Raw genomic sequence first — 24,217 nt, 5'->3', positions numbered from 1 at the left:
CAAGACCAGTTACTGGGAAGAATTGGGCTAACTTAAGCAACCCTCACCCTTCGACCAATCTGGACAGCGGTAGGAATCACACGCAGCGTAAACAAACGTTGAGATAAAAACAGGAACAAGGGGCGTGCACAAGGCCACCACAAGGGAAGTCCTACATGACGAGAAGTAACGTAAGTATGACGCTTTCTCGACAAACCGAATCGGTGCTGTGCATAGGCGGGGTTTTCATTTTCCCAGGCGGGGAAGGGGAAATCCGGGGCGCAACCAGCTTTCCGACACACACACACACACACACGCACACACGCACGCACGCACGCACGCACGCACGCACACACACACACACACGCACGCACACACGCACGCACACACACACACACACACACACAATGAAATGGTGTTTATTGCAGCTCCTTCGACGGATCGCAAGTAGCTCTTATTCACGAGTCCTAGCCCTTCGTATCAGCAGCCCGAGCTCGGGTCTCGCGCTGCAGTGGTGGCAGTCGGCACAGCGCCACATGCATATTACCCTCTACAATTGCCCCCGCGGCGAAGACGAGCCATCCTGGCGTCCTAAGGCGACGACACGATAAGGGGGTCGTGGTACGGTTTCAGGCGGCTGATGTGAACCGTCTCGCGACCGCGGCGTTTGTCCGAAGATGGCGTCACCGGTTCGACTACATAATTTCCAGGCGATGTACACGCGAAGATCCGGTACGGACCCTGATATTTCCGTGCAAGCTTTGGGCTAAGGCTTGGAGCTTGGAAAGGCTATATATATATATATATATATATATATATATATATATATATATATATATATATATATATATATATATATATATATCCTCTCTCTCTGTGTGTGTGTGTGTGTGTATTTCTTGCACTTAAAGAAGGTTCGTGTGACCTTGAAGAATTGTTCACTAAAGTGACGGCCTTGTATGAGTATTTACAAAACAGCAAGAGACAGTTCCATTTCACAGCTTGAGTCCACTCCCCTCACCTAGAATATGTCGTTTTTCGGTGGTGTAGTCTTCCTTCGTGTAATTATTGTATAGTTCGCTATCACGAATACTGCTTCGCCTTAACGGTGAAGCTGCAGCGTCTTTCTGCGTATTTTTTTTTCTTTTTCACTGAGTCCGAGTATAAGCGCGCCTGCACGTCACTGCTGGTGATTCTGATTTCGAGTGAATTCGGCTTGGCCTCATTTCGGCTACTAAATGAATTATACAGGGTGCCTTAACTATTATGCATCAAGACTTAAATTATGGTTATCGACATGTTTGCACAGCGCACAAGACGAGGACTGAAGGAAGAACACAACGCAGGCGCTCACTTCAACTGATCTTTATTTGCGAAATCGCAACAAATACATACATGAGCAAAAGTAATGAAAAAGAAAACTTTTGCATTAAGTCACACATGAATCCTATTGCATCACAGCCAGATACTTGATTTCGTTTTTGGTGAGGGCCATAGACGATATGCTGATGCAAAAGTCGCCCAAACGCTGTATCTTGCCAGCCTCTATGATATCACGTTTAAGCTGTTCTCTGTATTTGAATATGACGACGCAATTTTCAAATTCAGGGTTACAGTGGCAGTCTCTGCAGTGAACGCCAAGATGAACTTGCATGGCGGTATAAACATTGAAAAAATACTCTTTCAAATGCTCATTTAAACATCTGCCTGTTTGGCCAACGTATTTCTTTCTGCAAGTCAAGGGAATTATGTAAACCACACCCACTGCGCATGCTCCATACCCCTTCCTATGGTTAGCATTGCAAATATTTCGTCGTGTGGCATGAGCATTCACACGCCTGATAATTTTTCTGGGGCAGAAGAAAGAACTTTAACATCTACTTTGTTGTCTATCTTCTTCAAGCTGTGCGAAATCTTGTGCAAGTAAGGGAGCACCACAACTGGCTTATTGTCTCTGGCAGCACTAACGAGCTGGTGCTTTGTCCCCAAGCTTGATTTTTTAATATGTTTTCTGTGGCTGAAACTAACGAAAGCTCGGGGTACCCAGCATATGTTATGCGGGAGGCCTGCGCTTGGAGACTGTGCGTTAAAGATTGAAAACAAGACTTGTAGCGCATTTGTGAAGCAGAGATTTACAAGGCCCCGGTTAACCAGCTTAAAATGGGCCGACAGGTAAGATAAGAGTGACTTGTTCCCTCTGGGCTCGTACGTCCAATACAAGTTATCTCTAGCGATACTAAGTCGCAAATCTAAAAACCTTAACGAGTCATCTACCGGTAGTAGATGCGTTAGGATAAGTGGCGACAAACACTCGTTCAATAGGCAAAGTGCATCTGAAACAGCAGGCTCAAAACTTTCACCTTCACACGCAAAAAGTAACAGGAAGTGATCCACAAAACGGAAAACTTTTACAACCAGGGTGTTATCAATGCGGCTAGCAAGAAGTCGGTCATGGTAAGTGAAAAAAATGTCGTTTAAAATCGGTGCTATGCATGAACTAATTCACACACTGTATTTTTGAATGTAAATGTGTTCATGCCATGAGGCAAACGTTGACCTTAAATATTATCCAAGAAGCTTAAGAAAGCCGCTTACCGAAACAGCAGAAGCGTTCTGGAACGCAGCTGAGCCGTAGTTGTGAATACAGTCCTCTACGCACTTAAGCAGCGTATCGTGTGGTAAAGAGCAGTACAGGTCTTTGATGTCAATGGAGCAGACGTTGAGGCCCTTGTCATTACTTGACGTGTACGCAATGATATCATTAGAGTCTTTTACCAAAAAAGTGTCAATTGTTAGCAGGTTAAGTTTCCCCTGTAAATACATAGTAACCACTTTCTACATTGAATCACTAACTCGCTCAAGTTTCCACCTTATTAAATTATGGAGTTTTACGTGCCGTAACCACGATCTGCTGATGAGGCACGCCGTAATGGGGGGCTCCGGAAGTTTGGACCACCTGGCGTTCTTTAACGTGCACCTAAATCTAAGTACACGGGTGTTTTCACACTTCGCCCCACATAAATGCGGCCGCCAAGGCCAATATCCAATCCCGCGAGCTCGTGCTTAGCAGCCCAATACCCTACCCACTAAACAACCACGGCGGGTCATGCACCAAGACTAAAAAAAAACGCTCTTGCGTTACTCGAAGACAACCTAGTGCATATTGTTTCCAGTACAGCGGAGTAGCTGGCAGTAATTATTTCGTTCCTGAAATTTAATTCGACAATTGCAATCAATTATCTCATTCGATAAGTACTGTCCTAATTATCAAAGTGTCGATTGGACATCTGTAGGCACCCCCAGGCACCCACAAATGACATTTAAGTGCTGTCTTTTCAGCGACGTACAAATTATTTGCGCGCAATTTTTTTCCGACTGGCGAACAAACCTAACGAAATATGAAAAATACCACGTGACTGCACTCCAACCGGCGTCATAATGCAGTGCCCTCAAGCTGATATAAAGCAATTGCATTGCCTGTCGGGAACCCTAAGATACAGCGCATCACCTTGATAATTGTCCACAAGGAGCACCAACAGCCGGTCTCGCGGCTTCGCAGCTATTCTTTCCTCCCATTGCTACGTCACACTTATTATCCGTCTCTCAAGGCGGACCGATCACATCGATCACAAAAACCCTTTGATAACACTGCCGAAGCGCCGCTCTGACCAGGGATGAAACGCGAAAAGCAATGGTAAGGGCATATACAGGTTCTCCCACATAACTTGAGCCAAAGTTTTCAAAATGAAAGGCACTCCGCACGCAAGTTGAACCGAATGCATAATGTTGGCACTGGCCTATAGTTATACAGGCTATTTTTATTTTTCCTGCTATGTTTAATCAATCAACTGTTTAAGTATTGGCTACGACCCTAAGTGTGATACGCAAAGATGCAGAGCACTTTGACATACCTTTCACTAAATTGTTTACGACACGGTGTATCTCACGTGGTCCTTCTTTTCCGCTTTTCAAAGAAAGCCCGCGAAATATGAGAAAAATGATACCATGTGACGGGGCGCTTGCGCGCTGTTATTGAGCTGCTAGATGAGATCCCATAGATGAGATGAATATTTAGTTATTATTAGGGTTATAATTATATTCGAGTGCTGATTGCTGTGCTATCGTTTGTTAACGAAGCTTTCCCTCATGTCTGAATATTTCAAGGCAGTTTGTCGTGTGCGTATCATGGCCACGCACGCTTATATCGCCTTCCGTTTCTCTACCCCGGGTGTGCTTTAAAACCACGCCGCTGCAATTTTGCTTCAGAGACTTTCCTTTCCTTCCTTCTTCTCAGCCCTCAAACTGGCTCTCTTAACTACTACACGCAGAGACAAAGCAACAGCGCGCGCATTAGATCCCATAGATGAGATGAATATTTACAATTATTATTAGGGTTATAATTACATTCGAGTGCTGATTCCTGTGCTATCGTTGTTAACGAAGCTTTTCCTCAAGTCTAAATATGTTAAGGCAGTTTGTTGTGTGCGTATCATGGCCACGCACGCTTATATCGCCTTCCGTTTCTCTACCACAGGTGCGCTTTAAAACCACGGCGCTGCAATTTGGCTTTCCTTTCCTTCCCTCTCCGCCTTTAAACTGGCTCTCTTAACTATTACACGCAGAGACAAAGCAACAGCTCGCGCATTAGATCCCATAGATGAGATGAATATTTACAGTTATTATTAGGGTTATAATTATATTCGAGTGCTGATTGCTGTGCTATCGTTTTTTAACGAAGCTTTCCCTCATGTCTAAATATTTTAAGGCAGTTTGTCGTGTGCGTATCATGGCCACGCACGCTTATATCGCCTTCCGTTTCTCTACCCCGGGTGCGCTTTAAAACCACGGCGCTGCAATTTTGCTTCAGAGAATTTTCTTTCCTTCCTTCTTCTCCGCCCTTAAACTGGCTCTCTTAACTACTACACGCAGAGACAAAGCAACAGCGCGCGCATGCGATCCCATAGATGAGATTAATATATATATAGAAAATTATCAGTCATAGCTCTCGTAGTATAGCCCTCTGGGCCGTTTCCTTTTTTTTCTTCGAAAATAGTCCTATTAGGGCTATTATAATTGCACGAAGGTATTTCGAGCTCGTCAGCAGCAGTCCCTGAGATAGTTATTCTGGCGGCTAGTTTCCCACGCTATGCGTGCCGCCCTCGCACCTGTTTAATGGCACGTTCACACTGACGAATCCGGCGTCTACAGCGAATGGAATTCTCCTGCCGCCGAAAATCGCGCAGTTCACACTGCTTGCGGACCGCTCCGCCGGAAAGACATACAGCGCCATCTGCCCCATAAAGTGCTAACCTCGAATCAAGCGCGGGATATCCCGAATGTTCGCGCGGCTCGAAATTGCGCAGTTGTCTCCGCTCGCGTCGAGTTCGTGTGTTTATGTTGCGCATCTCCACCATTACTTGGAAAGACAATGATGAACCCCGAGCAAGAAGAGGCAGTACTGCTCGGCCTGTTGGCAAGCACCTTTCTGGCGATGCATGACGCGCAGAAGCATTCGCCGAAGTTCGCGACCGATCTTGTGCCACAAGTCGTCCTTCAGCACGTTGTCTTTGTGCTTCAAGTGGGGCTTATCGTAGAGGACTGGGTGGTTGCGCACCAGTTCGATGAGCATTTCGGATGTGGATGTCGCGGCGGACTTTGATGACTGCGCCGACTGCGACATGACGTGAGACTCGGCCGCCATCTTTGGAAGTTCTGTTTCGCGCTCCCCGATTGGTTAGCGCCGCGCGGCGGCGAGGCAATCCGGCGGCTGCTGCCGCAAAAATTGGTACGGGAGCGATCGGCGCGGAAGGGGAAAGTCCTCGCCGCCGCCGAACTGGGTTCGGCGGCGGCGAGATCCGCCGGACTTGCCCCTTCCGCGCCGATCGACAATCGGCGCCCCTCCAGACGCCGATTGTCTCAGTGTGAACGGGGCATAAGCTTTTCCTAGACGCTAGAGTTAAACTAGATCCGCGCAACCTTGAGCGATCGGAAAGCGCGTTTTCCCCTCTTGGCCGGCGGAGAAGGGAGGCTTTGTTCCGGCCGCAGAGTACTCCCCGTCTCAGTAAGGTGCCTGGTGGTGGTCTCGCGCAGACGATGCCCTCTCGGTGAGCGCTTATTCCCCCTCATCTTTTAAGAGGTTCAATACTTACAAGCATTTGTCTCGCAAACCATATTTATTTCAAGGGAGTTTTCCACGTCTCAATAATTTCTCGCGTCGTATTCGAGTGCTGATTGCCGTGTTATAGTTTGTTAACGTTATAGTTTGTTAACATCCAAGGGTCACGACTTCAAATCACCTATGTTCCTTTTTTCCCCAAACAATTTCTTTCTTTTTTTAATGTCTTTTCCTTTATTTTATCACCCTCCTTCAAAAAAAGATATATATGGTCAATTATATATGGCCACGCATGTGCCGGTCATAAATACCAGGTTCTCTAGCCGAGTGCCATCCGTGCGGTATAACCGAGCTCAGATTGGTCCACCTTGACTGATCAAAGAGGGCACCACTGTAGGTGAAATGAGGCGCACAACACCTGCGGGACCCGCCATGGTTGCTCAGTGGCTATGGTGTTAGACTGCTGAGCACGAGGTCGCGGGAGCGAATCCCGGCCACGGCGGGCGCATTTCGATGGGGGCGAAATACGAAAACACCTGTGTTCTTAGAATTAGGTGCACGTTAAAGAACCGAAATTCGAAATTTCCGGAGTCGAAATTCGAAATTAAAGTCGAAATTTCCGGAGTCCTCCACTACGGCGTGCCTCATAAGCAGAAAGTGGTTTTGTCAGGTAAAAGCCCATAATTTAAATTTAGTTTAACTCCTGCAGGGACGATAGAGTATCCGCCTCCCGTGCAAGAGGACCGTGGTTGAAATCCCGGTGCCGCGCAATTCTCCACCGGAAAACACAAAAAAAAACCGTGTGTTGAGAAAATTGCACAAACAGGCCTGGAGTGCCGCCTGATCCCGGTGACCAGAACCGGTAACGCACTCTCTCACCAGAGCAGGATTGGCCACCCTGGTGCAGTACTTGGCCACAACCTCCTATATGAATACAACAATGAAACCCCGGCCCTCAGTCCCCAGCAGCCGCGAAGCAACTGACCACGGCGGCGGTCACTTCTGTGACGCTGCAGAAGGTGCTAAGAATACCTGGCTCCGGACAGGCCGCCATTGGAATCTGAACCTGGCAACGTTTAACGTTAGAACGTTATCTAGTGAGGCGAGTCTAGCAGTGTTATTGGAGGAATTAGAGGGTAGTAAATGGGATATAATAAGGCTCAGTGAGGTTAGGAGGACAAAAGAAGCATATACAGTGCTAAAAAGCGGGCACGTACTGTGCTACCGGGGCTTAGTGGAGAGACGAGAACTAGGAGTCGGATTCCTGATTAATAAGGAAATAGCTGGTGACATACAGGAATTCTATAGCATTAACGAGAGGGTGGCAGGTCTTGTTGTGAAACTTAATAAGAGGTACAAATTGAAGGTGGTACAAGTCTATGCCCCTACATGCAGTCATGATTACCAGGAAGTCGAAAGCTTTTATGAAGGCCTGGAATCGGCGATGGGTAAAGTCAAAACAAAATACACTATACTGATGGGCGACTTCAATGTCAGGGTAGGCAAGAAGCAGGCTGGAGACAAGTCAGTGGGGGAATATGGCATAGGCTCTAGGAATAGCAGAGGAGAGTTATTAGTAGAGTTTGCAGAACAGAGTAATATGCGGATAATGAATACCTTTTTCCGCAAGCGGGTTAGCCGAAAGTGAACGTGGAGGAGCCCGAATGGTCAGACTAGAAATGAAATCGACTTCATACTCTGCGCGAACCCTGGCATCATACAAGATGTGGACGTGCTCAGCAAGGCGCGCTGCAGTGACCATAGGATGGTAAGAACTCGAATTAGCCTCCACCTGAGGAGGGAACGGAAGAAACTGGTACATAAGCAGCCCATCAATGAGTTAGCGGTAAGAGGGAAAATAGAGGAGTTCCAGATCAAGCTACAGAATAGGTATTCGGCTTTAACTCAGGAAGAGGACCTTAGTGTTGAAGCAGTGAACGACAATCTTGTGGGCATCATTAAGGAGTGTGCAATAGAAGTCGGTGGTAACTGTGTTAGACAGGATACCAGTAAGCTATCGCAGGAGAAGAAAGATCTGATCAAGAAACGCCAATGTATGAAAGCCTCTAACCCAACAGCCAGAATAGAACTGGCAGAACTTCCTAAGTTAATCAACAAGCGTAAGACAGCGGACATAAGGAACTATAATATGGATAGAATTGAACAGGCTCTCTGGAACGGAGGAAGCCTAAAAGCAGTGAAGAAAAAACTAGGAATAGGCTAGAATCAGATGTGTGCGTTAAGAGACAGAGCCGGCAATATCGTTACTAATATGGATGAGATAGTTCAAGTGGCTGAGGAGTTCTATAGAGATTTATACAGTACCAGTTGCTCCCACGACGACAGTGGAAGAGAGAATAGCCTAGAGGAATTCGAAATCCCACAGGTAACGCCAGAAGAAGTAAAGAAAGCCTTAGGAGCTATGCAAAGGGGGAAGGCAGCTGGGGAGGATCAGGTAACAGCAAATTTGTTGAAGGATGGTGGGAACACTGTCCTAGAAAGATTTGCCGCCCTATATACACAATGCCTCATGACCTCGAACGTACCGGAATCTTGGAAGAACGCTTACATAATCCTAATCCATAAGAAAGGGGACGCCAAAGACTTGGAAAATTATAGACGGATCAGCTTACTGTCCGTTGCCTACGAAGTATTTACTAAGGTAATCTCAAATAGAATCAGGAACACCTTAGACTTCAGTCAACGAAGGGACCAGGCAGGATTCCGTAAAGGCTACTCAACAATAGACCATATTCACACTATCAATCAAGTGATAGAGAAATGTGCAGAATATAACCAACCCTTATATATAGCTTTCATTGATTACGAGAAAGCGTTTGATTCAGTCGAAATCTCAGCAGTCATGGAGGCATTACGGAATCAGGGTGTAGATGAGCCATATGTAAAAATACTGGAAGATATCTATAGCGGCTCCACAGCCACCGTAGTCCTCCACAAAGAAAGCAACAAAATCCCAATAAAGAAAGGCGTCAGACAGGGAGATACGATCTCTCCAATGCTATTCGCAGCATGTTTACAGGAGGTATTCAGAGACCTGGAGTGGGAAGAATTGGGGATAAAAGTTGATGGAGAATACCTTAGCAACTTACGATTCGCTGATGATATTGCCTTGCTTAGTAACTCAGGAGACCAAGTGCAATGCACGCTCACTGACCAGGAGAGGCAAAGCAGAAGGGTGGGTCTGAAAATTAATCTGCAGAAAACTAAAGTAATGTTTAACAGTCTCGGAAGAGAACAGCAGTTTACGATAGGTAGCGAGGCACTGGGAGTGGTAAGGGAATATATCTACTTATGGCAGGTAGTGACCACGGATCCGGATCATGAGATTGAAATAACCAGAAGAATAAGAATGGGCTGGGGTGCGTTTGGCAGGCATTCTCAAATCATGAACAGCAGGTTGCCACTATCCCTCAAAAGGGAAGTGTATAACAGCTGTGTGTTACCAGTACTCACATATGGGGCAGAAACCTGGAGGCTTACGAAAAGGGTTCTGCTGAAATTGAGGACGACGCAACGAGCTATGGAAAGAAGAATGATGGGTGTAACGTTAAGGGATAAGAAAAGAGCAGATTGGGTGAGGCAACAAACGCGGGTAAATGACATCTTAGTTGAAATCAAGAAAAAGAAATGGGCATGGGCCGGACATGTAATGAGGAGGGAAGATAACCGATGGTCATTAAGGGTTACGGACTGGATTCCAAGGGAAGGGAAGCGTAGCAGGGGGCGGCAGAAAGTTAGGTGGGCGGATGACATTAGGACGTTTGCAGGGACAACATGGCCACAATTAGTACATGACCGGGGTAGTTGGAGAAGTATGGGAGAGGCCTTTGCCCTGCAGTGGGCGTAACTAGGCTGATGATGATGATAATGATGATGATGATGATTGTGTTGCTTTCAAGCGTGCGATGGATGAACAAGTACGGCTGCAGCGAGGCTGGCCCGCGACAGGGGGTTATGCCTGGTGTAGGTACCTGGGCATGCGGCTCTTATGGCAGGACGATGGAAATGAATGCTGCTGGCTGAGCGTTGCCGGAGCGATAAAGCGTCTAGCCAGGAAAAAGAAAAGACGAAAGCAGCATTTTGAGTCTGCTTGAAAGAAGGCCGAAGCGCGTGGGAACGATGGAAAGCGATGATGGTTGCTACAATTTTGCCTTTGCACACAAACGACCTTGTAGTAGTTTTCAAATTGAACGATGATGCTACAACTTTAAACCTTACTGCTCGAATAACAGCGGATGTAACAGACGGAGACGAAACTAACCAATGGTAAAAAAAAACCTTGCCTTTATTCAAGGAAGATTACGCCCGTCTTCTTCAGACGATTACTCTTTTCATACTGGACCCGTCTGCTGTCCTTCTCAGACTTAGTGCATGGAGACTGGATTTAACAAGAGCGGACACTCCCATAGAGCCCAGCGGCCGAATTGACTGCAGTGCACCAAGCCGCCCGCGTTACACCTGAGCCGCACTTCCGGTTTCGGTGCAGTGCGCGCGCGTTTTCTACGGCAGCTGGCACGCCGGCTGATCTGATTGACGCTTTTTTTTTGCTTCTACAGTTCTACAGGTCAAGCGCGCGCGGTCTTCGTGAGAAATCATTTCATTATTAACAGTATCTTCGACTGGTCGCATGTATGCCCCGAAGCAGAGTCGGGTAGATCGGTCGTTTCCCGAGCTCACAGGTAGGGGACAAGCGCGCAAGCCGAACGTGCGAATCGCTCTCGGAGGAGGAAATTGCTGATGCGAAACCACGCGACTACTGCCAACGTCCGATGTTCCGCCTATCCAAAGCTCCCGGCGCTGTCCGAAAAACCGGCGGACGTGCCGGCGGGACGAACGTTCGTCGAAAGCATGCAGTGGCCTAGGTTGCCAAGGTTACGGTGGGCCGTCGCCAACAGCAGTGACGCGGCGCTGCGATGACGTTTCCATCTCGATGACTGCTCCGACGACAGGGCTCGGAGCGTCTCAGAGCGCTCCAAGATAGAGGAGAGCAATCGAGAAGATCCAGCCGAACGCAGGGCGCGCACCCTCTTTCAACCAGTCGAAGACAACGCCGCTCGCAAGAGCGCTCCAGAGTGCTCAGAAACGACCAGCCGAAGATAGCACTAGCAAAAATGATTGCGAACGATCTTTACAAGCCTGCATTGAATATGTGTCACGTGCAATTTCATAAAACGCAAGACGCCTTGTGAAACGAGGAAATGTTGATTCTATATAAATGCTCGTTGCGGGGTTTTTGTGCATTCATCCAACGTTGTGGCACAGGTAAGCAGCAGTAGTTCCCGTTCGAAGCTCCACTGTAAGACGTCAGCTGAAAAAAGTTAATTGCAAGCACGTGTCATTTTGGCATTAACACATTCAAATAGTGCGTGTAGAGGCAAAACGTGCAAAAGTGGTGAATGGGCGGCATTGCAAACAAAGGCAGTTCGCTTTTACATACATGGCGTAGGAAATACTCGACTCATCTCAAACCATACCACACATACCACGAAAACATCCTATTTCCAGGCATTCTCCTCTTCCAGGGACTCATCTGCTCTTTAAGAGCACGAATACATGGGCTACTGCACGTTTCCAAAAGAACTTGGCTACAATCGACGCGACAGTACACTAAGAATTCACAGAGGTGGCCATAGCACAAGCCCTCAACCAGACCATGCTGGACGCTCGCAGAAATCCTTCTGCTTGCACTCGAGGCAAATGTGTGGGTGCGAAGCCTGTCTTCAGACAGAATTTTCCAGTTCCTGGTTTTTCAGCGCCTCGGCGTTTTCTTTTGCGCATTCTGCCGGCCCAAGCAACACGCTCCCGTTTTATCACTCTTTGCAATTGCTCGTTGCGTTTTCGACAAGCGTGAGTACCGAAATAAGGTTTAAGTTGTTGCGGGGCAAAAAAAAAATTGTCACAAGCTTGTCGCAGTAAGATTCAGTACACGCCAAACTAACTGTCACCATAGCCGAGCTGCTTTCCGCTGCCTCAGGACAGGCGCGGCGAATGTGCCTCAAAATTATCCCTAAATGCAACGAAATTACAATCACGCTGGGCCGGGTCAGAGAAAGCGTCATGAACTTGTCCCAGTAAGATTCCCGGTACACGCAAAAAAAAAAAAAAAACTGGGCCCCACAGCCGAGATGCTTTTCGTTAACTGCGTCACAAGGCCAGGCGCGGTGAGCGTGCCTCATAATAACAAAAAATACCGAAATTTTCAACAATAATGGGCGTCAGAGAAGGCGCCACAAACTTTGCAGTGCGTTAAAGTGAGAAACAACTGCGTACCGGGCCGAGTTGCTTCTCCTTAACCGCATCACAACGCCAGGCGGGGCCACAGCGCTTAAACAGTACCCCGTAAAGTAACGAAAGTAGTTATTGTATATTATAATATATATATATATATATACAGATATATATATATATATAATTTTGAGGTATTAGAGAAAGCGTCAACACTTGTCCCAGTAAGATACAGTGCACGCGAAACTGCGTCACAGAGCCCTGTGCGACCAGCGTGCCCAGAAACTGCCGAAGTAAGTTAAATGTCGGGGTCTCATAGAAAGAGTGACAAACATCTCTCAATATGACTCATTAACTTAGCTGTAACACGACAGCCGAGCTGTTTTCCGCTAAATGCGTCACCAGTCTAGGTTCCATGCCGTAAGCCTAATTGCTTGAAATCCGTCGCAGACTGTCGAACGAAATTTCTCACCTTGCCGTAGTACAATAGTACAGCAGTGCCGTGTCGAAGTGCAGAAGGAACGCAAGAATTCGCCAAGAGCCCAAGAAACAAGGCTAAATCCAAAAGTAGAAAAACAGGCGGACGGATTGCGGAACAGGCCAACGCTCAGATTCGCAGCTTGTCTCGGTCGCTTCTGCGGTGTGTCTGACGAATGACGCATGCATCTAGCGCGTCATTCGCCTGTCACTAAGCAACGGAAGAGAAGTAAGCCGCAAAGTATAATTAAATTTATACGCAGATATATTTAGGTCTGCCGGAAAACAGCAAAAAAATGAAGCAATGTCTGTTAACTTCATTTCATAATCTCTTTTTTTTATGCTCGCGGCACACTCTTAAGCAAAACTGTCGAAAGGGCTGCGTCACACTGATAACGCGCATGCCGTTCGTGACTGGGAAGTACCGGGCTCGCAGCGTTAAAGAAAGGAAACGCGGGCAAAACAGATGACGATTTTGGTCGTGGGACAAGATCAGCCCCAAAGGGGGTAAATTTTTCTAAGAGTGTTGTGTGACAGATATACACCACAGAGGGTGTACTTTTATGCGAAGCATATTAACGTAGGTTTCGGGCCTTCGCGCGACGCCCGGCGGTGGCCACCATTGACACTGAAGTGGGGTCACGTGACATGACGTCACGTGATGACGTCACACAGGCTGCAGATGGGGCCTCATATCGCGCCGTCGGACGTCGCCCGGCGGAGGCCTCCACGCTTCGGTTCGCGCCGTCGCGCGCGACGCGGCGGCGGCGCCACCATTGCTGCATCACGTGATATGTGACGTCACGCCAGGGATGAAGCGGCGCGCGCCCGCCGTCGCGTCAGTCTCTGTGCCCGCAACCGCGCCAGCGTCTTTGCGCCGGGCGTGTATGCGGTCAAGATGCCTCCAAACGCTAAGGATACGCTAAGGTTAAGCCCAGTGGATGCGAAGCATCCACTGGGCTTAACCTTGATAAGCCTCCAATTTTTTTGTCTAAGAGTGTAATTGAGCACGTAATAATAATATTTGGGGTTTTACGTGCCAAAACCACTTTCTGATTATGAGGCACGCCGTAGTGGAGGACTCCGGAAATTTTGACCACCTGGGGTTCTTTAACGTGCACCTAAATCTAAGCACACGGGTGTTTTCGCATTTCGCCCCCATCGAAATGCGGCCGCCGTGCCGGGATTCGATCCCGCGACCTCGTGCTCAGCAGCCCAACACGATAGCCACTGAGCAACCATGGCGGGTAATTGAGCACGTGCTGGTGGGCGAGTTGGTTATGCATGATTACAACGAAGGCGCCAAATAAAACAACGGACGAAGAAAGGAGACACGAGACAACCACGTATCGTGTCTCCTCTCCTCGTCCGTTGTTTTATTTGGCGCCTTCGTTGTAATTAAGAGTGTAAGACCAAGGTAAACCCTTTGGGGTGTATATCTGCCACACAACAACAATCGTCATCTGCGTTGCTTGCGTTTCCTTTCTGGAAGACACGGCGCCCGCTACTTTCCTATCGGGAATGCTATGCTTATTTATTTTTTTATTATTTATTTATTTCACAATACTGCAGGCCCTCGTCGGGCCCATGCAGGAGTGGTTACAACATGGAATACAGTGCAAAAAAAAGAGAAGAAAGTGAAACTACTGTGTCCAAAACAAAAGGCACTAGCACACACAAAAACGAACATACTCAATAGATACATACACTCTGCTTAAATGAGCGGTTCGTGAATACAAATACAAATACAAATACCTTTATTTCAACATCAGGGATGTTAGGGGTGCACCCAAAAAGCCTATGACTGGCTTGACAGGGGGGCGCATCCCCGTACATAAAAACCGGCAGCAACAGAACACGGACAGAACAATAATAATAAAAAAAAAACTACAGTGCATAGGTAAACATCATATTCAATAAATATTAGTGAACATCCTCTTGCAATAACAAATAAATGAAGGCGGCAGAATTAACACGAAACGCGCAGGAACACTAAAGAATGCAAAACGAAGAATAACAATAAGAGAAGAAAAAAAGTGCTCATTGCGCCGATTAAGAAGAGTTGGAATTATATGTCGGAGCATTTGACGACCGTAATTAGTACGAAAGGATGGCACATACCAGACGTCGTTGTTACGTGTTGGGTAGTAATTAGCTTTGGGCCGTAAGTTAGCTGTGTCATCAAAGAATGCGTCATGATTTTTCCGTTTTCTTTCATATCGTTTACTTAGCAATAAATTATATAGGTCATTAATTGGTGTTACTTTTAATGATGCGAAAAGAGGTTGAGTGTGAGCAGTAAACGGGGTATTCGCAATGATACGAATGACCTTTTTCTGTATTTTCTGTAACCTATATGTATTTGACCATGTTGTTGTACCCCACACCAGATGACAATATGAAAGGTTAGATAAAAATTGTGCATTATAGACTAAAAGTCTAACACTCAGAGGTAGTAGAGAGCGGACTCTGTTTTTTAACCGGATTGTGGATGTGTATGTCCCATGAAATATTGCACTGCAGTGTCACACCTAGACACTTTACTGACTCCGCTATTTCAATGCTTTGAAAACCAAGCGTTAGTGTAGGTAAATGTTCTAGTGGTTTGTTCTTAGGTCTAAAAAGTACAGCTTTAGTTTTGGTAGCGTTAATTTTCAATAAAGATTCAGTACTCCATTCGACCAATTTGCGCAGAGTTTCATTAGCGTTTAATGTCAAGTCATTAAGTGTTTTAGCCCTAAAAATATGCTGACATCATCTGCATACATTATACATTTAGCGCTGTTGTCAATATTCACAATGTCGGTAATATAGATGTTAAAAAGTGTAGGTCGGAGAATACTGCCTTGCGGCACCCCAGAATGAATGGATCTAAAGTGTGATGAAGAATTGTCAATTACAACCCGTTGCTGGCCGTGCTCTAAATATGTTATTAAAAGCTGAAGGAATGTGCCACGAAATCCATAGTGTTCAAGTTTAAGGAATAATACTTTGTGATTTATGGAGTCGAATGCTTTGGAAAAATCCACGAAAACCCCGAGAGTTAGTTCTTTTTCTTCAAATGACTCTAATATAATTTCCTTCATGGTTAATAATGCTGTTTCTGTTGATTTTCCTGCGACAAGACCAAACTGGGAAGCTGATATGACTTTGTGTTTGTTAATAAAGCTTGTAATGCGCACTAGTAAAAGCTTTTCAAAACATTTCGAAAAAACTGGTAAGATCGATATATGTCGGTAGTTGGAGAAATTATTTTCGTCTCCTCCTTTAAAAATTATGGTAATCTTGGCAACCTGTAGCTTTTTCGGGAAAGTTCTTAAGGAAAATGCCAAGTTTATTATGTATTCTAATATCGGTACAAGTATGTGCGATGTGTACTTCGCTGGCAATGTTTGGAGGTCGTCAATGTCTTTACTTTTACTGTTTTTCGGCGACTGTAGGACCGACAGAACTTCGTTAGTTGTAGCAGGGGTTAAAAAGGCGTTTCGCTAACCTTTTGACTCATGCTGTTTAGGTATTGGTTGGGCTGCGTGCCGTCTGCGATGGACACGAAGAAATTATTGAAAGCATCTGCTAGTTGAGAACCGGATAAGTGAGTGCCATGTGTGACTATTTCATCTACTACAGTCTTCTTCCTTAAGTTGAGCAAATTATTGAGCCTCCCCCAAACAATATTGGAATGCTTTATTACTTCGTCGTTAAATTGGTTACTCATATAGTTTCTTTTGGCTTGCCGATTAATACTGTTAGCTTTATTTCTCGCAGCCTTAAACTTCTTCAAATCGTCAATATCTTTTGTTTTTAGAAAGCGCTTAAAAAGTATGTTTTTAAATCGTACTGCCTTTAGGCATTCCTTGGTTATCCACGGCTTACGCGCCTTAGAAGCTCGCACTCTTGTTTTGTATGGAAAAGACTACAGCTGCTTGTAGGTGGAAATAATAGTACCATAAGCTTCATCAACATTGGTTTCCTCATAGACGTTGCTCCAGTTTACTTGCAACAGTTTATCATAAAACGTTTGTAAAGTAGTCTGGTTTATGTCTTGAACACGCATAGCAAACCTTGTTGTAGGTTTGTTAGGGGGAACTGTGAGATTTGTAATTAAATAAATTGGTAGGTGATCACTAAGATCAGCTGCCAGTTCACCGGATATTGACAATTCATCACATGCATTAGTAATGAAGGTGTCTAGTAACGTTGATATTTCGGGCGTAATGCGTGTTGGTTGATTTATAATATTGAAAAATGCGTTGGTCGTTAGTACAGTATAGAACTCTTGTTGAAGTGTTGACTTTTCAAGCAAGTTTATGTTCAAGTCCCCACCTAATATGAGTGTGTATTTATTATCATTTACTCAGCTGAAGTACTCGTCCATAAAATGAAGCAATTTGTTACTGCTTCCCCCGGGTGGGCGGTGGGTGATAGTAAAAAGCAAGGAATTAGATTTTAGGGTAAGCACCTCGTAGTCGTCGGTTACAACACAGAAATTGTCGAGTAATTCGCATTTTAAAAACGTTTTCGACAGCATCGCAACACCCCCCCCCCCCACCTCTCTTAGAGCTCCGGTTAAGGAAAAAATGGGGAGTATTCAGGCAGATTAAGGACAGCAGAGTGGCTTTCGTACCATGTCTCAGAGATCATGACAACGTCAAACGTAAAGCTAAAGCTGGAAAGAAAGGCACATATATCATCGCTTTTGTTTCGCGCTGATCGAGCATTCAGATGCAGAAACGAAATGTTACCGCTTTTTGTCCGATAACGTGTGCTCAACTCGTAAGGTGTCAAGAAATCATAGCTTGAAGCGTTCACTGAAGATATGATCTCGGAGAAGCGGTACGTTGCAGTCTATTAACGATGGCCACACGAAGAAGCCAAAAGAGTTTAAAGAACGAAGCTTTGAAAAACAAATGCCAATGTAAAGTGCAATGGGCATACTTACAGCATGTCACAGAGACAATTTTTTTTCACCACGTCTGTGCACAAGTTGTACATTTTACAGGGCACGGCATAAGCGTTAGTAAATTTTAAATCTACATCGAGGAAGAAAGAACTACAGATTGTTTTAGTACAGTCATCACACAGGTATTTACAAACTTCATTATTGGTTAGTAGCATCGCTGGCAGAAACAAGGGTTAAGATGACGAAGCAATAAATAGCTGTTTTAAATGTCAAAGTGTCAAAGTATTTATACCGAAGTACACAAACAAGAGAAGTCATATTCATATGTTTCTAGTTGTTATTCTTGTCAAGTAACATTCTATATTGGTGGTCCATGTGCTGATAAGAGAAACGCTTAAGCGACCTTCGCCAGGTCATCCTCACAGGTAACATGCAGGATTGAAGAGTTGTCACTTTTGCGCATTAAAATCTTTCCCTGCGACACCCACACGTATTTCCAATTTTTCTCCTTTTTGAGCCTTCGAGCTTTACCTAACAGCATCTTGTTCTCGACACACAAATGCTCATTTATGTACGCGAGGTCACCCGTGTCAAATCCCAGTCTATCTGCTTTGAGAGTTTTCTTCCGAGCAGCTGACAGCAACTTTGCACGAGCAGTTCTTGAGACGAACTTTAACACAACATTAGGTTTCTTCTTATCTTTCGAAGGCACACGATGAACTACATCAATGTCACCGTCAGTAACACTTGTGCCCAGATATTTTCAATGTCCGCAACAGCCTTGCCTAGGTCCTCATTAGCTGCAACCGGAAGTCCTTGAATTTTAAGGTTCATGCTTCTACTATATTGTTTCAACTCTAGTATCTCCTTCCTTGCCTGTTTAAGCTCCTACCTCAGCTCTTCGTTCGCCACGCGGCATTCCGCAGCGTCAGCCTTCATTTCAGCAAGTTCCTCCCTGTAACGTTCAATATCCCTCTTAAATTCTTCAAAACCATCATTCATAAACCCAATGGAGCTACGAATGCCACCAAGTTCAGTGTGGATTTCAGTACTTGAAGCATCAACCTTCGCTACATCTTTTTTTTTTATTTCTGTGGCGAATGCATCTAGCCTGACTACGAGCTCGGTGAGTACCTTGACAACTTCTTTGATAGTGCAAGGTTGCTTTTCCAGAGCCTTTGCAACATCCCCTAGGGCACCCTGCTCAGTTGCCGACATTGCCAAATGGCGAAAACCAACAGCTAAAAGAGCACACTGAAGAAAATTCTGCGACATTAAAGTGGACAGCTGTGGCAGCAGCAGCGACGAGACAGTCAGACTTGTATCCAGGAAGCTTTATAAGAAAGATTTCAACCAACCTGAAAAATTGCAGGAAGCTAGTTAGGTCCAGTCCGTACGACGTCGCCGCTGCTGCCAGAATGACCAAAATGTTCCGGCGAATACACCGCCCCCACAGGAAGCGATAACAGTCCGCTGATTGCTTTAAACTTGCGTAGATTGCAGGTTTAAAGCAGGAAAACAACGTTTACCATAAGTATGCATCGACAGAGGCTGCATACGAAATACAGGTAACTTCACCATTCGAATTACAGATTCTCAATACTGTCAATAAAGCGTGGGTAGATGGGCAGTTGACGGCTTTAGAGGGTAGCATGTTCCAGTGGGAAATGGCGTGTGGGAATAAAGAGTACTTGTGAGTGGTATTATAGCCTAGATGGTGCCGTATTGATCTATTATGATTCGTTCGGGCAGGAAGTCTGAATGGCGCTTGAATGTGTGTTGCTTGTGGTATTCGATAGGAGCCGTGATAAAGCAACTATAGAAATTTTAACCTGGGAATCATTCTACGTTGAGCCAGTGGTTGAACGTTAGCCTTGACGAGCAGGTTCGTAATGATCGTTTGACGCGAATATTGTGAATATATAAATGTCAATGCTAAGTTCTGTATGCGTTCTAGTTTGTCGGTTAAATAATTCTGGTGCGAGGCCCAAATACTGTCAGCATACTCTAAAGCGGGATGTAGAGCGGCCTGTCATGCTGATAACGGGCATGCCGTTCGTTAATGGGAAGTATCGGGCTAGCAGTGTCAAAGAAAGGAAATGCGGTCAAGAGAGGTGGCGTTTATCGTTCTGTGGCAAGATACAACTCAAAATGTGTAATTTTGTTGCAGAGTGTAGCGTGACATATTTCCTGTAGCCAGTTTTCGCCGAGCATCCCCTCTTGTTGAAAGCCTTTCTGTATGCTTACTGTCTACCAGACGTTCTTTTGTGGTCTCACACCCCGCATGTGCGCATCTTCGTGGTCGCACTATCATTGGCCGCGTCTGTGAGTGAGTGAGTGAGTGAATAAACTTTTATAAGGTCCAGCAAAGCGCGATGAAACGCGCACCCGGCTCATCCCATGACGGGAGTGACAGATCTAGTCTGCTGACCCGATCGCGGGCACGCTGGACGGCCAGGATTTGGTCCTCAAAGACGGGACTTCGCAGGAGCGCGTGCCACTCTTCCTTGGTGAATTTCGGGCCCAGCGACCCGCACTCCCAGAGCATATGAGGCAAAGTAGCAACCTCACCACAGGCCACACAAGAACAATTCGGATAAATCTCGGGATATATGCTGTTAAGGGACGCCGGCTTTGCGCAGGAGTTCGTTTGCAGGAGTCTGAGTGTGACCGCCAGCGGCCTGCTTAGCTTGGAGTGAGGCGGCGGGAAAACCCTTCTCTTTACATGAAAGAATTTAGTGATATTGCGTTGCGTGATAGGAGCGTCTCTGTGTCCGGGGAGAGAGTCGCCCGATCCGAGAGCAGCGCGGTAGGTAAAGCCACGCGCCGCCTCGTGGGCAGACTCGTTGAGGTTCAGAGGAACCTCCCCAATCGCCCCGACGTGTGCAGGGAACCAAAGGATCGAGTGTATGGAGGTGTTGCCATGTTTGGCGCCTTTCATGATTTGAACTACCTGCCGGGCTACCCGGCCTTTCTAGAATGCCCTAATGGCGGCTTTCGAATCGCTATACACCCTGTCTCTCCGAACGTCTTGCATGGCGAGTGCAATGGCCACTTGCCCTGCTACCTCTGGGTTCGTCGTCCGGACAGAAGCACAGTTAATGACTTTGCCCAGCGTGTCCACGACGGAAACCGCAAAAGCGTTGCTGTCTCGGTATGCAGCTGCGTCCACGAAGCTTGCTGCGATTTTGTCCCTGTTTACTTGCTTTAGTATATTCGATGCTCTTGCCTTGCGACGACCTGCGTTGTGAACGGGATGAACGTTGCGGGGCAAAGGGGCGACCACGATCTTCTCCCCTATTTCTCTGGGGATTTGGGTGTCTTCAGCCAAGTTCTTGGTTGGTGCGAGTCCGATCTCCTCGAGGATACGCCTGCCGGCCGGCGTGGTGGACAGCCGAGTTAGCTGGGCCCGTTCCTGAGCCTCGGCTATCTCCTCCATGGTGTTGTGTATGCCGAGCCGAAGGAGGTCCTCTGTATGCGTTCTGACGGGCAGCCCGAGGGCTCTCTTGAAGAATTTTCTAATGAGGGCATTAAGCTTTTCCCGCTCGGCTCTGAGCCAGTTGTGCATGGCCACTGTGTAGTTGAAGTGACACAGCACAAAGGCGTTGATGAGCCGAAGCAGGTTGTCCTCCTTGAGGCCATGATGTCTGTTCGTGACCCTTCGGACGAGGCGAAAAGCATTGTCGGTTTTCGTAATTATCTTGCGTAACGCAGTGCCGTTGCCGCCGCGTGATTCGATGAACATACAGCGTCTGTGGCTTTGCAGTTCTGCACCGTGACCGACGCGTCAGTCCCTGAGATAGTGCGCCCGCAGGCTGTTACAGTTTTCTGGGTGCAAATCATGCCTTATTTACTTCATTGAAACCAATACAGGCGAACTGCAATATACCCAGTGCTCCTCAGGCGCCCGTCTCCCTGCGTGTTCTCCACAGCTACGCTGTTTGGCTGTGACCAGCGTTGAGTAGCAGCTATGGCTTACTCCAATGAGGAAAGAGCAGATGTCGTTTTGGCTCTAGGTGTGTCAAGTGGACGCAGAAGGCGCGCAGTTGGCGTATTTCAACGCTGGCATCCAGGTACGCGTCCGAGCTCAATAACCATTGTGCGTGCATATGAATGGCTGAGACAGACTGGGACTTTATGAAGAACAGACATAAATGTTCAATCCTGCGCGAGGACGTGGAGAAAAATATTCTGCGAAAGCTTTCTTCAGACCCACATGCAAGTGTTCGTAGTATGGGTGCTGAAGCTGGTGTGTCAGTCTTCAGTGTGGAGTGTACTTAACAAGAAGCAACTTTATCCGTAACATGTGCAGCTGCACCAGATGTTGGAGTCAAGCAATTTCCAAAATCGAAAGGACTGTGCAAACTGGATTATAATAAAGACAGAGGAGGACCCAGGCTTTGTCAACAAAATGCTGTGGACCCATGAAGCTACCTTCTCACGTAATGCCCGAGTGAACATCGACAGCGCTCACTATTGTAGCGACGAAAAGCCTCACTCGGTTTCGAAGACGCATCACCAATATCAGTAGACGGTTAATGTGTGGTGTGGAATTTGCGATGGCAGCATCACTGGCCCCGTGTTTCTGGGTAACACGCTTACAGGAGAAAGACCCGTCAACGACATCCTTGATGGGGCGCTTGAGGATTTTCTTTGCGAAGTTACATTGGCTAGGATCAATGATATTTGGTACCAGCGTGATGGTGCTCCCGCGTTTGGCAGCAGCAAAACTTGCAAATGGCTTCATGAAGTATTCCCGCAGTATTGGATTGGACGGCATGGGCCCATTGCTTGGCAGGCACAGTCGGCAGATTTAACTCCCTTCGATTTGGTTCTCTGGGGCTACGTCAACGATCAAATATACGGGACACCAACCACAACATCAGAGAACCTAAAAGAAAAAGTAAGACAAGTCTGCAACTCCATCCCTCATACCATGATCAAGAACGCCTCTGAAAATGTGGCTACGAGGCACCAAATGTACGTTGCAACAGATGGTGACCTCTTCGAACACGCATTATAATCAAAGGGCGCTTATTGGATTGAAGGTCCCTGGAAAACCATTCCTCCCCTCCCCCCACCCCTAACGCCGCCTCCCCACCCAACCCCATTACACTACGTCGGCAGGCTGCCAGCTCTTGCACCTTTGAAGCATCAAAAAGTAAAGCTATGTCCTTCTTCTCTTTTGTCGCAGTAGACGCTTTATCGCCAGGGGGGGGGGAGGGAACAGTGGCGTAGCTTGGTCGTCTGGCACCCGGGGCCCATAGGTCTTCTGTAACCCCCCCCCCCCCCCTGGGTGTAGCCGGCGGAAAGAGGGGCGTATTCAGACGTATATGAACCCCCCCCCCCTATGGCCCCTTGCACCCGGGGCCCACGGCCCCCCGGCCCCCCCTGTTGCTACGCCACTGGGAGGGAATCTCCGCATGGCCGCCATTGGCCGTTTTCGAGCAGACGTTCTTTCGGCGCTAGCACCAAGGTCCCCTTCAGTTACGGCCCTAACCAATGGGCGACGCGGAAGCAAAATGGCGGCGCACACGATTGTTCACGTTGTCATGGCAAGAGAAATAGCAGCCGCTCGGCGCCTCTTCTCCCAAACGTTTTTTCTTTTCTTTTTGTTTTTATTATGCTGACCCTCTCCATTCAGTTTCACCCTTTCCCCCATGCCGCGCGCGCCGCTTCATCATCATCATCATCATCAGCCTGGTTACGCCCACTGCAGGGCAAAGGCCTCTCCCATACTTCTCCAACAACCCCGGTCACGTACTAATTGCGGCCATGCCGTCCTGCAAACTTCTTAATCTCATCCGCCCACCTAACTTTCTGCCGCCCCCTGCTACGCTTCCTTTCCCTTGGGATCCAGTCCGTAACCCTCAATGACCATCGGTTATCCTCCCTCCTCATTACATGTCCTGCCCATGCCCATTTCTTTTTCTTGATTTCAACTAAGATGTCATTAACTCGCGTTTGTTCCCTCACCCAATCTGCTCTTTTCTTATCCCTTAACGTTACACCTATCATTCTTCTTTCCATAGCTCGTTGCGTCGCCCTCAATTTGAGTAGAACCCTTTTCGTAAGCCTCCAGGTTTCTGCCCAATAGGTGAGTACTGGTAAGACACAGCTATTATACACTTTTCTCTTGAGGGATAATGGCAACCTGCTGTTCATGATCTGAGAATGCCTGCCAAACGCACCCCAGCCCATTCTTATTCTTCTGATTATTTCCGTCTCATGATCCGGATCCGCCGTCACTACCTGCCCTAAGTAGATGTATTCCCTTACGAATTCCAGTGCCTTGCTGCCTATTGTAAATTGCTGTTCTCTTCCGAGACTGTTAAACATTAGTTTTCTGCAGATTAATTTTTAGACCCACTCTTCTGCTTTGCCTCTCCAGGTCAGTGAGCATGCATTGCACTTGGTCCCCTGAGTTACTAAGCAAGGCTTACTTTCTTTTGTTTTTACCGATACGCGGCGCGCTTTTCTTTTATCACGCGCGTGCTACG

The 24,217-nt window shown here is 46.9% G+C and overlaps 1 protein-coding gene across 1 annotated transcript in view; it reads left to right on the top strand.

The window, feature by feature from the left end:
• Positions 1–24,217, top strand: part of LOC142571296 (parathyroid hormone/parathyroid hormone-related peptide receptor-like) — a 523,250-nt gene that overhangs the window by 364,898 nt on the left and 134,135 nt on the right. The window lies entirely within an intron of this gene.

The sequence above is a fragment of the Dermacentor variabilis genome, chromosome 2 (assembly GCF_050947875.1).
Source record: "Dermacentor variabilis isolate Ectoservices chromosome 2, ASM5094787v1, whole genome shotgun sequence".
NCBI classification, from domain to species: domain Eukaryota; kingdom Metazoa; phylum Arthropoda; class Arachnida; order Ixodida; family Ixodidae; genus Dermacentor; species Dermacentor variabilis.
Note: the sequence above shows the minus strand (reverse complement) of the source record. Positions and strands in the feature narration are given on the sequence as shown.